This window comes from Oryctolagus cuniculus, chromosome 4, assembly GCF_964237555.1.
Source record: "Oryctolagus cuniculus chromosome 4, mOryCun1.1, whole genome shotgun sequence".
Classification (NCBI taxonomy): Eukaryota; Metazoa; Chordata; class Mammalia; order Lagomorpha; family Leporidae; genus Oryctolagus; species Oryctolagus cuniculus.
This window is the reverse complement of record NC_091435.1, coordinates 69,869,237-69,884,181: the sequence shown is the minus strand read 5'-3', so window position 1 is coordinate 69,884,181 and position 14,945 is coordinate 69,869,237. Positions and strand designations below refer to the sequence as shown.

At 42.1% G+C, this 14,945-nt stretch overlaps 1 protein-coding gene across 3 annotated transcripts in view; it reads right to left on the bottom strand.

The window, feature by feature from the left end:
• The window catches only part of GRAMD1C (GRAM domain containing 1C), a 135,816-nt gene that overhangs the window by 84,248 nt on the left and 36,623 nt on the right, over positions 1–14,945 (bottom strand). The gene's annotated exons all lie outside the window — the stretch shown is intronic.

Genomic DNA, 14,945 nt, shown 5'->3' with positions numbered 1-14,945 from the left:
TTCAGCAGCATGTCTGTCCTCTTTCCATGCTGTACCAGTCTCTTTTCTGTTCTGTCCCTTCTCCAATGAAAATTTCTGTCAATCAGTTCCCTGGAAACATGGTCCTTCCTTTGTTTTTCTCATTTCCTTCTGCAGATGAGCTTAGTGCATCTTCTCACTATTTAGACATCTTGGATCTCCCTCAAGAATGTTGTTTTTGAGTCAAACTGGACAGGTACGAAGCCATATTCCTGGTTTCTTGGATAAAGCCAAATCCAAGACCAGACTGAACAAGGCTGGAATTTTTGAACCAACACTGTGTTGTGGAAATACTGGTTGTTGTCTCCTCTTGACTCTACAGCTCCTATATTTTACTGCTTCTCTTTGAACCAATGTCTTTAATACATTCATTCATTTTGTCTCTAACAGAATATAGGCCAGCCAGGTCCATACGGTCATAAAGCAGGGCCTCCAGACGGTTCTGTTGAACAATGTGACCAGCCCTTTGGCCCACCAAAGACAATCTTTTCCCATGTTACCTCTAAACACTATAGGACAGAGAGCAAGAAAAAAACGTGTATAACCAGCTCTAAACCCATATGCTGGCTTGAAAAAAATAAAGAAGACAGATCTTCGCTCATGCTACCTCCATCAGTTTATGGTTACCTCTCTTGGGGGGGGGGGATGTCAGCTAGCATAGCACGGTAGTCATTAGCCTATGTGTGTAAGTGGGGCTAAAGAAAATGGCTTTTTTTTTTAAGAAAATGGGAATTTCTGTGTGACTGAATAAGTAAAAAGTATAGAAGCAAGGCTTAGAAGCAGATCAGCATTTGCACATCAAAAATCTTGTACTTTTTCAATAACCTTGTTAGATGGGTCCCAGCCCTCTTTGGCAGGCAGCTTAGGGGGATCTTTCCTGCCTTGCACCCACGGGACCATTAGATTCAGTAACACTGTGCTGATAAGGTTTTGGGTGGAACTTCACAAATTCCACTCCCATGAAGTTGTCCACCCAGCAATATTCCAGAAGGGGGTTGGGAGGAGAAATGATGGACCCTTGCTCATATTTTCAAAAACTCTAATCTAAAGCAGACTGGGCTCTCAGTGCTCTACTGAGATGCCCACCTGGCCTGTCAGGCATACTCTTTTCATTAGACTTGGCTAGCATGGTTAATTGTTACTCTCTGTCAAACATCTGAAATTCTTTTCTTACATGAACACAAAAACCTCTGGTCAGTCATCTCATGTAACACTTTCACCACTTCACCTGTGACACTGGCCTCAATAGTCGCCTCTTGCAATATCACTGTTCATTTTTTTCTTTTTTAATTTTTTTAATTTATTTGAAAGGTAGAGTTACAGAGAGAGAGGGAGAGATAAGCAGAAAGATCTTCCATCCACTGGTTCACTACCAAAATGGCCCCAATGGCCAGGGCTGTGCCAGGCCAAAGCCACAAGCCAGGAACTTCTCCTAGGTCTCCCCACATGGGGAGGAGTGGAACTTGGGCCCTCTTCTGCTGCTTTCTCAGGTGCATTAGCAGGCAGCTGGCAGCCAGAACTCGAACCAGCACCCATATGGGATGCCAGCATTGCAGGCCCACAGCTTAACCCGCTGCGCCACACTGCCTACCCCGTTCCATTTTTTTTTTTTTTTTAGATACAAACTTGATTTGTTATTCTGTTGTTGGTTTGTTCTATGTTCTCTCTTTTGTCTATTTCCTGTCAGGATTCTACAGAATTATATTTCCCACCAGGATATTGCTAGCCTAACACTTTGAAATGATGGCTCTCACCCACAGAACTGATAAAGCTAACTTTAACAATGGACTCTAGGTAAAGTTAGCTTAGGGAACCTTTCTTCTAAAACCTCTTTGTCACTCAAATAAGTAGCTAAAAGGATTTATAACATCTAGCTCCAACAGACTCTCTACAATCAAATTCCCTCTTATCAAGGAGTCAGAGACTATTTTGCAAATTATTTCTTCTGGATATCATCTATAATTAGGCCCATTTTCAAAGGAATTTTAGAGTTATGATTAATACTCCTGGTAACACTATACTCAGGACTTAAAATTATTATGCTGTTTATACAGAAACTTTATAAACAAACACCTAAACTGACAGCTTGACAAACCACATGTTCTCCCTTAAAGGAGAGAAATAAAGTAGGTACATGCCATGATGTCAAAACCTTTCATTCCAAAACCCTTCATTTTGCTCCCATTCACCAAACAGTAGTCAGAATGGGGTCAGTGCTCCTATTCCATACATATAGAATTAAAGATTGACAGTGGGGAATTTGTAACCCTACAGAAGACATCTTCTTTTACCTTCTAATCTGTGCAATTATAATCTACAACTATAAAGAAAATACAACTTCATTTCCTTTTCAAATTCTAATTAATTTAAACTTCTGAGTGATCAGAATATTTGCTCAACAGATGATGGCCTAAAAATTTCAGGTAATAATTGCTGGGAAATAGCTGAAACAGCAGACCTTAAATAAAGAAGGCATTTACTAACACCAACTCAAAACAGCCAAACTTCATATCAAAGAAGTTTCCACTAAGTAGTATCAGGATGACAACCTTCCTGAACTTTCCCTAAATCCCCTATCTCCTTTAAAAGTCTTCCTGCTAACATGAAAATCAGGAAAAGTATTTTCTGATACTGCAGACTGCTTTTCCTCCAAACTGCTGGTCTCTTGAATAAAATGCTGGCCTAGTGAATAAACCTGTTCTGTTACATCAGCTCTCAGCTCTGGTGAACTGGCTGTACAATGTCAAGCAGCACAGGTCCAATTTTAAACAGCATCAATATGAGTTTCATTTTCTTTTGAATAAATCAATTTGCCAACATTGATAGTCACCCTGATAACCAGGCAAATTTGGGATTAATCACAATTGGTAGTATCCAGTTGTGTTCTTTGGGGATAAGTATCTGCTTAGATATATTAACAGGGTAAGATTTCTTTCTACTTTTGAAATCTCTTTTGTGGATTGCCTATAATGCACATCACATCTGAGTCTAATGCTTAATCAATAATAAAACAGCTTATTTTCCTTCTACTTTTTTGGCAAGGCCTTCTGGGTAAGAGATTCTATATTTAATTATATTTCCCCAACATAACACTGTCCATCTACCTTGCTCACTCAGGTAATCAGAGAAGTTTAAAAATTCTTTTGAGCAATGAAGTAACTGAAAAAAACCATATATTCCTACAAGCTAATCACTTTCAGAGGGATAAACAAGTTTAGAAGCATAAAGACTGTAATTTTAGTAAAAATTAAGTCCATAGAACTTCTGGTTCAAGTTAGGAGAGTTACTATGCAGGTATTTATTTCCCTTTCCATCTTCAAAAGTTTTTTGAGATAACAGAGAGGATGTATAAGTAATTAAATTCATTCACGAGGAGTGAGTATAAAAATGGGTATACTACCAATTCACAATAACAAAGAATCAACTTAGATATTCATTAACTGATGACTTGAAACAGAAAATAGGGTTTATATATGTTGGAATATTACTCAGCCACAAAAAAACAATGAAATTCTGACATTTTCAACTAAAAGGATGGAAGTGAAGATCACTACACTAAGTGAAATAAGACAGACACAGAAAGTCAAATTCCATGTGTTTTCTCTCAAACATACATACACATACACAAGCTATAAAAAAGTGTGGATGCCAGATTATTAGTTACATAGGTATTTATAAATGTTGTATTCATTGAATTATATCCCTTACACAATAATACACCCTTATTTCCTCGCTTTAAGAAAATGGGTATACATTAGCAAACTGAAAGTTCTGAGAAATCTTTGGAAGATACTAAGTAAATATACCAATTAGTAATGTAGGGTGTGGAGGGAGCTTCTGGTCAAAAAACAAATGGCAGAAAGCTTCATCTGAGATTCTTCCCACATTTAAACACTAAGCATCAGTAGGTACACAGAAGGATGGTTCGAAGAGGGAGAGGCATCAGGTGTGGGCTCACTGGTAGTGGTTACCATCTCTTCCAAACAAGGGCAACATTTATCCCCAAGCTCTAATGGAAGAAAAACGCTAGCTACGGGACATACACCTAGGAGAGGCTACAGCTGCAAGTGTAAATGTTAGTGTCCCAGGGTAAAGGTCTCATTTTGGCTTAAGGTTGGGGTTGGAAATACCAATCTGCCTCCTCCTCCTCTCTGCAAAGTGAAAATTTTCCAGAGAGCATACTTCCTTTCCACCTTCTCTCACAGAGAGGACAGAATTCTTTGGGGAAAACACAGGTAAATGCATACAGAAGCAACCTACTCCATCTGTTTAATCAGTTCAGTCCTTCCTAATATAAAAGGACAATCATGACTCTTTGAGTTTAATTCATGTTTTCTTGGCATACATGCTTGTTCTCCAACCATACCCCACACCCTTGCCACTCAGCCCTAACTTATTTCAAGGTTAAAATAAATAACTCCAAAAAATTAGGATGTTTTTACTGTTTTTCTTTTGCATAATTAGGGACCATCTGTTCTTTGAAAGTTGAATAAAATTATCTAAAAATGTCTTGACATATGGCTTTTTTGGGTAGACTTTGACAAATAAAATTTGAAGGATTATAGATTCTTTTTTGTTAAAGATTCATTTTATTTATTCAAAAGGCAGAGTTATACAGAGAGAGGGAGAGAGAGATAGTCCACACTCTGGTTCACTCTCCATATGGCCACAATGGCTGAGGCAGGGCCAGATGGAAGTCAGGAGCCAGGAGCTTCTTCTTGATCTCCCTTGTGGGAGCAGGGGCTCAAGTACTTGTGCCATCCTTTGCTGCTTTCCCAGGTACATTAGCAGGGAGTAGGATCAGAAATAGAGCAGCCAGAACTCCAATACGGGATGCTGGCATTGCAAGTGGCAGCTGTGGGGAGCAACCCGGACTAGACTGAGTTACTGGAATTAAGACTTATTCTATGCATCTGCTCTCCCACAATATGGCGCTGGGAGAGAAGTAAACAGCTTCCGCACAGCTGCCTCCAGTTCAACCAATAAACTGTAGGACCTGCTCCTGATTGGAGGAGAGCAGCGTACTCGGCGTGTGGGCAGCCGAGTTAGGATTGGCGGAGGAGGACTATAAAGGAGGAGAGAGACGGCATGCACCAGGAACATCTATGGGGAACATCTATCTGAAGGAACACCCGTGCAGCCCCCGAGAAAGCCGGCCGGTGGTGTGCCGCTCCCCTGCGGAAGTGGGGAATGTGGCCAGGGGGAACTGCCCTTCCACGGAGGTGGAAGGGATAGTAGCCAACCCGGGAAGAACCAGCCGCAAACCCGGGGAGGGCCGAGCAGACGAAAGAACAGCGCAGGGTCCTGTGTCGTTCCTCCACGAAGAGGGGGAGCGACATAATGGTGCCGTGACTCGGATATGAAGCCTAGGCAGGGTTTAGTGTTGTTCCTCCACGAAGAGGGGGAGCGACAGGCAGCTTAACTGGCTGCCCCTATATTACTCACTTTTAATAGTCAGTTTCATTTGCCATAATTTGTTTTCTATCTTTAGATCTGATATCTTAGATTTTTAAACTTTTTTTTTAATTTATTTATTTATTTTTTTTTTTTGACAGGCAGAGTGGACAGTGAGAGAGAGAGACAGAGAGAAAGGTCTTCCTTTGCCGTTGGTTCACCCTCCAATGGCCGCCACGGCTGGCGCGCTGCGGCCGGCGCACCGCGCTGATCCGATGGCAGGAGCCAGGAGCCAGGTGCTTTTCCTGGTCTCCCATGGGGTGCAGGGCCCAAGCACCTGGGCCATCCTCCACTGCACTCCCTGGCCACAGCAGAGGGCTGGCCTGGAAGAGGGGCAACCGGGACAGAATCCGGCGCCCCGACCGGGACTAGAACCCGGTGTGCCGGCGCCGCTAGGCGGAGGATTAGCCTAGTGAGCCGCGGCGCCGGCCCAGATTTTTAAACTTTTAAGCAACAAATGTCCTTCTGTAAGGTTTGATACATTCACAGAGTTATGGAACTACCAACAAAGTATCATATGGAACCATTCCATCACCCTAATAATCCCCCCTGCTCAGCCATTCTCCCCTTTACACCACAGCAACCACAAATCTGTTTTCCATCGCCATGCCTTTTCCAAGATATCATATAAATGTAATCATATATAAATTTGGATGTTTTGCTTTTTTCACTTAGAAAGATGCATTTGGGTTGTCTGTTATTGTGTTTAGCAATAGCTTGTACCTTTTTATTGCTGGACAGTATTTTATTGTATGGATGTACCAGTTTGTGAATTCACCTGTTGAATATCTCTATTTCCAATCTGCATCCACAGTAGCTGCTTCATGTTGCATTCCCACCACTAGTGGATGAGACTTCCCGTGGCTTTGCATTATCGTCACTATTTGGTGTTATCAGGACTTTGTTCAATGTTAGCAATATCTAGAGGGTGTGTAGTTTATTTAATTGGATTTTTAATTTGGATTCCCTGTGACAGCTGATGCTGAGTATCTTTGCATATGCCTATTTACCATCCATATACCCTCTTCCTTAACTTGTTGGCTCATTTTTACAATGAAGTTATTCTATTATTATGTTGACTTTTAAGGATAGTTATATTCTGGATTTTTTAAAAAATCAGATATGTGATTATAACAAATTTTCTCCCAGATATGGCTTTTATTTTCATTCTCTTACCACTATCTTTTGCATAGGAAAAAAAAACCTTAAATTTTATACGGTCCAACTTGTCAATTTGTTCTTTTAAGAATGCAGCTATTGAGCCGGCGCCGTGGCTCAATAGGCTAATCCTCCACCTTGCGGCGCCGGCACACCGGGTTCTAGTCCCGGTTGGGGCGCCGGATTCTGTCCCGGTTGCCCCTCTTCCAGGCCAGCTCTCTGCTATGGCCAGGGAGTGCAGTGGAGGATGGCCCAGGTGCTTGGGCCCTGCACCCCATGGGAGACCAGGAAAAGCACCTGGCTCCTGGCTCCTGCCATCGGATCAGCGCGGTGCGCCGGCTGCAGCGGCGGCCATTGGAGGGTGAACCAGCGGCAAAGGAAGACCTTTCTCTCTCTCTGTCTCTCTCTCACTGTCCACTCTGCCTGTCAAAAAAAAAAAAAAAAAAAAAAAAGAATGCAGCTATTACTGTTACATCTAAAAATTCATCACCAAACCCAAGACCAGAGAGATTTCCTATAGAAAAATACATGGTATTCATCTAGAAATTTTATACTTTTGCATTTTAAATTTAGGTTTAGGGGAAGGCATGTGGCATAGAGGTTAAGTCATTGAATGGAATATCCACATCTCACATTGCAGTGCTTGGTTCAAGTCTCAACTTCTCTGCTTCCAAACCAACTTCTTGCCAATGTACATTCTAGCAGGGAGCAAATGATGGCTCAAGTATTTGGGTCCCTGCCATCCACATGGGAGACCAGGATGGAGTTCCTGGCTCCTGGCTTCAGAATGGCTAGCCCTGGCTGTTGTGGGCAATTAGGAGTGAATTAGCAGACAAAAGATCTCTCTCCACATGTCTATCTCTCTCTCTCAGTTTCAAATAAAACAAAAATAAAAATTACAAAAAACAAAATAAGTTGTAAATACTTGCCTACTTGTCCCAACACTTTTGCTTCTTTCACCAGTGTTTTACAGTTTTCAGTATAAAAAACCTACTCATATACATATATCAGATTGATACCTATATATTTCATTTTGGGGAGGTCCTGATATAAATGGTATATTTTCTTCAAATTCTAATTTTTCACTGGTGGTACATGGAAATATCACTGCTTGTTTAAATAAAACTTCAAAACTGTGACCTTGCTTTTTTGTAAAGTACCTGAGATATTTTTCATCTGAAAAATCATGTCTTCTGACAAGAAAGTTATTTTTTCTTTTTCTCCAATTTATATGTCTTTCATTTCCTTTTCTAATCTTACCTCACTTATTCCACTTAAAAATTCTAGAGGCTGGGGCTGTGGTATAAATGTAAAGCTGCTGATGCAGTGCCAGCATCCCACATGGGTGCTGGTTTAAAGCCTAGATGCTCCACTTCTGATCCATCTCCCTGCTAATGTGCCTGGGAAAGCAGTGGACGATGGCTGCTTGGGCCCCTGCAGCCACGTGGGTGAAACTCCTGGCTCTTGGCATCAGCCTGGCACAGCCCTGGCCACTGTGGACATTTGGGAAGTGAACCAATGGATGGAAGATTCTCTCTCTCTCTCTCTCTCTCTCTCTCTCTCTCCATTTCCATCTCCATCTCTCTCTCTCTCTCTCTCTCACTCCATCTCTATCTCTCTCTCTCTCTCTCTCTCTCTCTCTCCATCTCTATCTCTATCTCTATCTCTTCCTCTGCCGCTCCCTCTCTATAACTCTGCCTTTCAAATAAATAAATGTTAAAAAATTTTTTTCTAGTAGTTCAGTGATGGGTGTCACGACACAACAGGTTATACCTCTGCTTCAGAGCCCCACATCCCATATTATAGTGCTGGTTCAAGTCCCAGCGCCTCTGCTTCCAATCCAGCTTCCTGCCAAAGTATCTGGGAATGCAGCAGATGAGACTAAGTGCTTGCATCCCCACCACCCATGCAGAAGTTCTGGATGGAGTTCCAGGCCCCTGACTTCAGCCTGGCCCAACTCTACCTGTTGTGGACACTTGGGGAGTGAACCAGGGGATGGAAGATATGTCTCTTGTCTGCCCTATCACTTTACCTTTCAAATAAATAAAGAAATAACACTTCACAAAAAACTTCCAGTAGTATAACTCTGAGCAGAATGGCAACAGAAGCCATCTTTTCTTTGCTCGTAAATTTAAGTATAATGCATTTACTCTCTTATCATAAAGTATAACATCAGCTGTAGAATTTTAATAGGTAACTTAAAGAGGGCTGAAGAAGTTACTTTCTATTGTTTCCTTATTGAGGTTTTTTTCATGAATGGATGTCAAATGCTTTCTCTGTATCTATTGAGATGATTACATGGTGTTTCATATTTAATCTTTAATATGGTAAATTAGATTGACTGATTTCTGAGGGTTGAATCAGTCTTGAATTTCAGGAATGAACAACCACATAATCCATTATCCTTTTAATATATTGCTGAATTTTATTTGCTAATATTTTGTTTAGATTTTTCATGTCTGTGTTCATGAAAGGTCTTTGCCTGTAGGTTTTCTTTCCCCTTATACTGCCTTTGTCTGATTTGGATATTACAGTAATATTACCTTCATAAAATGAGACAGGATGCGATCTTTCTTACTTTCTAAAAGAGATGTGTTATTTTCTTCTTAAAAGTTTAGTATAGGGACTGGCACCATGGCGCAGCAGGTTAATCCTCCACCTGAGATGCCAGCATCCCTTATGAGTGCCGGTTCTAGTCCTAGCTACTCCTCTTCCATTCCAGCTCTCTGCTATGGCCTGAAAAAGCAGTAGAAGAGGACCCAAGTGCTTTGGCCCCTGCACCTGCATGGGAGACTAAGAAGCACCTGGCTCCTGGCTTTGGATCTGTGCAGTTCCAGCCGTTGTGGCCATCTGGGGAGTGAAGCAACGGAAGGAAGACCTTTCTCTCTGCCTCTCCCTCTCACCGTCTGTAACTCTACCTCTCAAATAAATAAAAATCTTTAAAAAAAAAAAAAGTTTAGTAGATTCACCACTGAATACTTCCATACCCAGAGTTTTATTTTTTGAAAGGGTTTTAACTACAAATTCAATTTTTTAAAAGGTTTATTTGTTTATTTGAAAGGCAGAATGACAGAAAGAGAGGGAGAGAGAGGGACATCTTCCACCCATTGATTCGCTCCCAAAATGGACACAATAGCTGGGGATAAACCCAGCTGAATGCAGGAGCCAGGAATTCCATCCAGGTCTTCCACGTGGGTGGCAGGGACCCAAGCACTCAGGCTATCTCTGGTGCTTTCCCAGGAACATTAGCAGGGAGCTAGATCAAAAGTGGGCAGCTGAGACTCAAACCAGTGAGTCTACAGAATGCCAGCATCTCAGGCCATGGCTTAACCTGCTGTGCCAAATGCTGGACCCATACAAACTCAATTTCTTTAGTAAGCAGATATACACTTCCAATGGTTCAACTTATAATTTTTTAACTTTGTATGATTGTGCCAAAATATAGCATTCAGTGGAAACTGTACTTTGAGTTTTTATCTTTTCCCAGGATATCAATATGCAACAGATACGCTCTTGTGATGCTAGAGAGTAACACTGAGCCCATGTGATCACAAGGGTAAACAACTGGGAATCTACTGTACACTGTGTGACTAGGCTATGATGTCCAGTATGTCAGGGGTACTAAGTGAAATTTTAATTTAAAATGTTTTTATTTTTTTTAAAAGAACTTTTAAAAGATTTTATTTTATTTATTTGAAAATCAGAGTTAGAGAGAAAGAGGGAGACACAGAGACAAGGAGATATGTTCCACCATCTGGTTCACTCCCCAGAATGCCACAATGACCAGGGCTGGGCCAGACTGAAGCCAGGAGCCAGAAGCTTCATCCAGGTCTTCCATGTGGGTGGCAGGGGCCCAAACACTTGGGTCATATTCCACTCCTTTTCCCAGGCCATTAGCAAGGAGCTGGATCAGAAGTGGAGCAGCCAGGACACGAACCAGTGCCCATGTGGGAAGCCAGCATCATAGGGCTTAACCCACTACGCCACAGTGCCTGCCCCAAAAAATAACTTAAAAAAATTTATTTATGTGAAAGGAAGAGTTACACAGGGAGAGAGAGAGAGAGATCTTCCATCTACTGGTTCACTCCCAAAACGGACGCAACAAAGCCAGGATCCTGGAAGTCTATCCAGGTCTCCCACAGGGGTAGAAGTGGCCCAAACACTTGGAGCATCTTCTGTTGCTTTCCCAGGCAAATTAGCATAGAGTTGGAATGGAAGTGCAACAGCTGGGACTGGAATTGGCACTCCTATGGGGTGCTGGCATTGCAGGAGGCAGCTTAACCAACTATGACACAATGCTGGCAACAAAACATAACTTCTAGGGGCCAGTGCTATGGCGCGTTAACGCCCTGGCCTGAAGCACTGGTATCCCATATGGGCACCAGTTCGAGGCCTGGTTGCTCGACTTCTGATCCAGCTCTCTTCTATGGCCTGGGAAAGCAATGGAGGATGGCCCAAGTCCTTGGTCTCCTGCACCCGCATGGGAGACCCGGAAGAAGCTCTTGGCTCCTGGCTTCGGATTGGCGCAGCTCTAGCCGTTGTAGTCAATTGGGGAGTGAACCATCGGATGCAAGACCTCTCTCTCTCTCTCTACTTCTCTGTGTAACTCTGACTTTCAAATAAATAAATAAATCTTTAAAAAAAAGATAACTTCTAAACATTTATGTATTTATTTTGAGATGGAGAGGAAGAGGGACAAAGAGTGAGAGACAGAAGGAGCATATGCTATTATCCACTAGTTAATTCCCCAAATGACTGCAATGGCTGGGGCTGGAGCAGAGAATTAAGACCCAACCATCTGAACCATTACTGCTGTCTCCCATAGTGCACATTATCAGGAACTGGAATCACAGTTTCAAGACTCAAAGCTGAGCCGGCGCCGTGGCTCAATAGGCTAATCCTCCACCTTGCGGCGCTGGCACACCGGGTTCTAGTCCCGGTTGGGGCGCCGGATTCTGTCCCGGTTGCCCCTCTTCCAGGCCAGCTCTCTGCTATGGCCAGGGAGTGCAGTGGAGGATGGCCCAGGTGCTTGGGCCCTGCACCCCATGGGAGACCAGGAAAAAAGCACCTGGCTCCTGGCTCCTGCCAGGATCAGCGCGGTGCGCCGGCTGCAGCGGTGGCCATTGGAGAGTGAACCAACGGCAAAAGGAAGACCTTTCTCTCTGTCTCTCTCTCTCACTGTCCACTCTGCCTGTCAAAAAAAAAAAAAAAAAAAAAAAAAAAAGACTCAAAGCTGGCACTCCAAGATGGGATGTGGGTGTCCCAACCAGCTGTTTAATTTCTATGGCAAACACCTGCCCCTGACTTAAAATATTTTAAACTTAAGATGGGGTTACTGGGACATAAACCTCTCCTAAGTTGAGAAGCATCTCTAGAGTGTATTTTCAAGCTATCTGTTTCTTTCTGTGTGAGTTTCAATACCTTTCAAGGAGTTGCTCCATTTTGTTAGTTTATTGAATTTATGGACATAGATTTGTATGTAATATTTTCTTATTAACATTTTAATGCTCATGTCATCAGTAGTGATGAACTGTCTTTCATTCCTGATATTGATAATCTATAACTATACTTTTCTCTTTTTTCCCCCCAGAAACCTTTTATTTAAGGTATACAAACTTCATGCATCTCATAAATACAACTTTAGGAACATAGCGATTCTTCCCACCATACCTGCAAATCACACTTTATCAAGTTAATCACTGTTGTTCACAAAAAATCAGCCGATCTCATTGATTTTGCTTATTTTCACTGTTTTAAATAAATTTATTTATTTCTGCTTGCTTTTGGTTTAATTTCTCCTTCTTTCTACAATTTTGTGAGATGTAAGCTTAGGTTACTTATTTTCCTCTTTTTTGTTTCCCAATATATATATTTTAATACTATACATTTTCCTCTGTGTACTATTTTGGCTGCACTCCACAAATTGTTATTTTTACTTCTTGCATTTCCTCTGCCGTCCAATTCCTTATCCTTACAACTCATTACCCTTGAATACTGTGGTATTCCTTCCTTTTAGACCTTTACACACTCTTTAACCATTACTTCCAAATCTTTTACTGAATTCTCCTCTTCCACTGATGTCGTAATTCCTTTTATACTGTTCTATTAATTCTACATGTTGTCCATGGGTGAGCTCATCCATTCTCCTAATTTTAAAGGATGATAACATCCATTATTCAATCATTCATTGAACTACCTATCAAGCATCCATTCAAATCACTGAGTAGTATTAGAAGTCCAATACGGACATAGGTGTCAGAGTTACAAAAACAAAAAATACAGATAATAGTTCTGTAAATTTATGAAAGAAGACAGTACAAGGCACTTAATGGACACATAGCAAGGACATCTATCTAGAGGTGATACTTAAAATAACATCATTTGAAGGAGCCAGAGTTGTGGTGCGAAAGGTTATTCCACAGTGTTTAACATCAGCATTCCATATCAGAGCACTGGTTTCAGTCCTGGCAGCTCCAGCTGCCTCCCTCCTAATGTGCCTTGGGAAAGCATTTGAGGATGGCTCAAGTACTTGGATCCCTGCCACTCATGTGAGAGACCTAGATGAAGTTCCTGGTTATTGTCTTTGGCTTGGCCCAACCCTGACAATCTCAGACATTTAAGGAGTGAACCAGTGGATGGAAATTATCTCTCTCTCTCTCTGTCTCCCTCCCACCCTCTCCCTCTCCCTCTCCTTCTTCTCTCTCTCCAACTCAGTCTTTCAAATAAATAAATAAAGCTTCAAAAAATATAACAACATTGGGAACTGACGACAATGTTGCATCAGAGTACTTTAAGCTCTTTGGTATGTCAAATATAAATCCTCTAGGGGCTGGTCATGGAAAGGCCCTAGGTATCCTAGGAGAAAGGCCATGACAGACTGGACATGAGGAGTCATCTGGAGAGCTTGAGGCTATGGTTATTTACTAGCGAACATTTCAATAATAATTATCATTGTTATTCTGATTGGAAGTAGCTTAATATCAGACTTGAACAAAATCTTGTCAAATTTACAAGTAAAAGCTTCCCTACACGGGTGATATTTGAGTCTTAAAGTATAAACAAAAGATAGCCAGGTACAGAACAGCAAAAACAGCTGTAGGAAAAATAAAGTAAAAAATCCTAGAAGTAGAAAGGAATGACATATCTACAGAATTCAGACTTCAGAAGAGCAAGGTTGAAGATAACATGATGAAAAATAAACTGGGAGAGGATACTAAACATATATGAAAAGCTTTCTCAGGAAATCAAATCTTTTTTTTTTTTTTTTTAGACAGGCAGAGCGGACAGTGAGAGAGAGAGAGACAGAGAGAAAGGTCTTCCTATTTTGCCGTTGGTTCACCCTCCAATGGCCGCCACGGCTGGCGCGCTGCGACCGGCGCACTGCGCTGATCCGAAGGCAGGAGCCAGGTGCTTCTCCTGGTCTCCCATGGGGTGCAGGGCCCAAGCACTTGGGCCATCCTCCACTGCCTTCCCGGGCCATAGCAGAGAGCTGGCCTGGAAGAGGGGCAACCGGGAAAGAATCCGGCACCTCGACCGGGACTAGAACCCAGTGTGCCAGCGCCGCTAGGTGGAGGATTAGCCTATTGAGCCGCGGCGCCAGCCAGGAAATCAAATCTAATTCTAAGGTCATTTGGAGTATCATCCATGAGGATTTAACTGGATCAGATTTGCATTTTTCGAAAACCAGTATAGCTACAATTCAGACAATAGACAAAGGCATGCAACACTGGGGAGGGATCAGTTAGTTAGAAGACTACTGTGATATATCTGAAATCCTTTTTTTAAGATTTATGTATTTATGTATGAAAGGCAGAGTTACAGAGAGGCAGAGGCAGAGAGAGAAAGAGATCTTCCATCCTCTGGTTCACTTACCAAACGGCTGTAACAGCCGGAGCTGGCCCATTTTGAAGCAGGAGCCAGGAGTTTTGTCCAAGTCTCCCAAGTGGGTGCAAGAGCCCAAGAACTTGGGCCATCTTCTGCTGCTTTCCCAGGCAATTATCAGGGAGCTGGATTGGAAGTGGAGCAGCCAGGTCTCAAGATGGAGCCCATGTAATATGCTGGCACTGCAGCAGCGGCTTTACCCACTAGGCCACAGCACCGGCCCCTATCTTAAAACTTTATTTCAAGATTTTTATACACACACACACACACACACACACACACACACACATAGATATCTTGCCCTGGACTCTTGGACTCAATATGCCAAAAATTAAAATAATTATCTTCCTCCAAGATGGTAAGTTGTATTTTCCTCAATACTATTTCCATTCTTTGTTAATATTGCCCATGTCATCCTGAGTCATAATAATTTG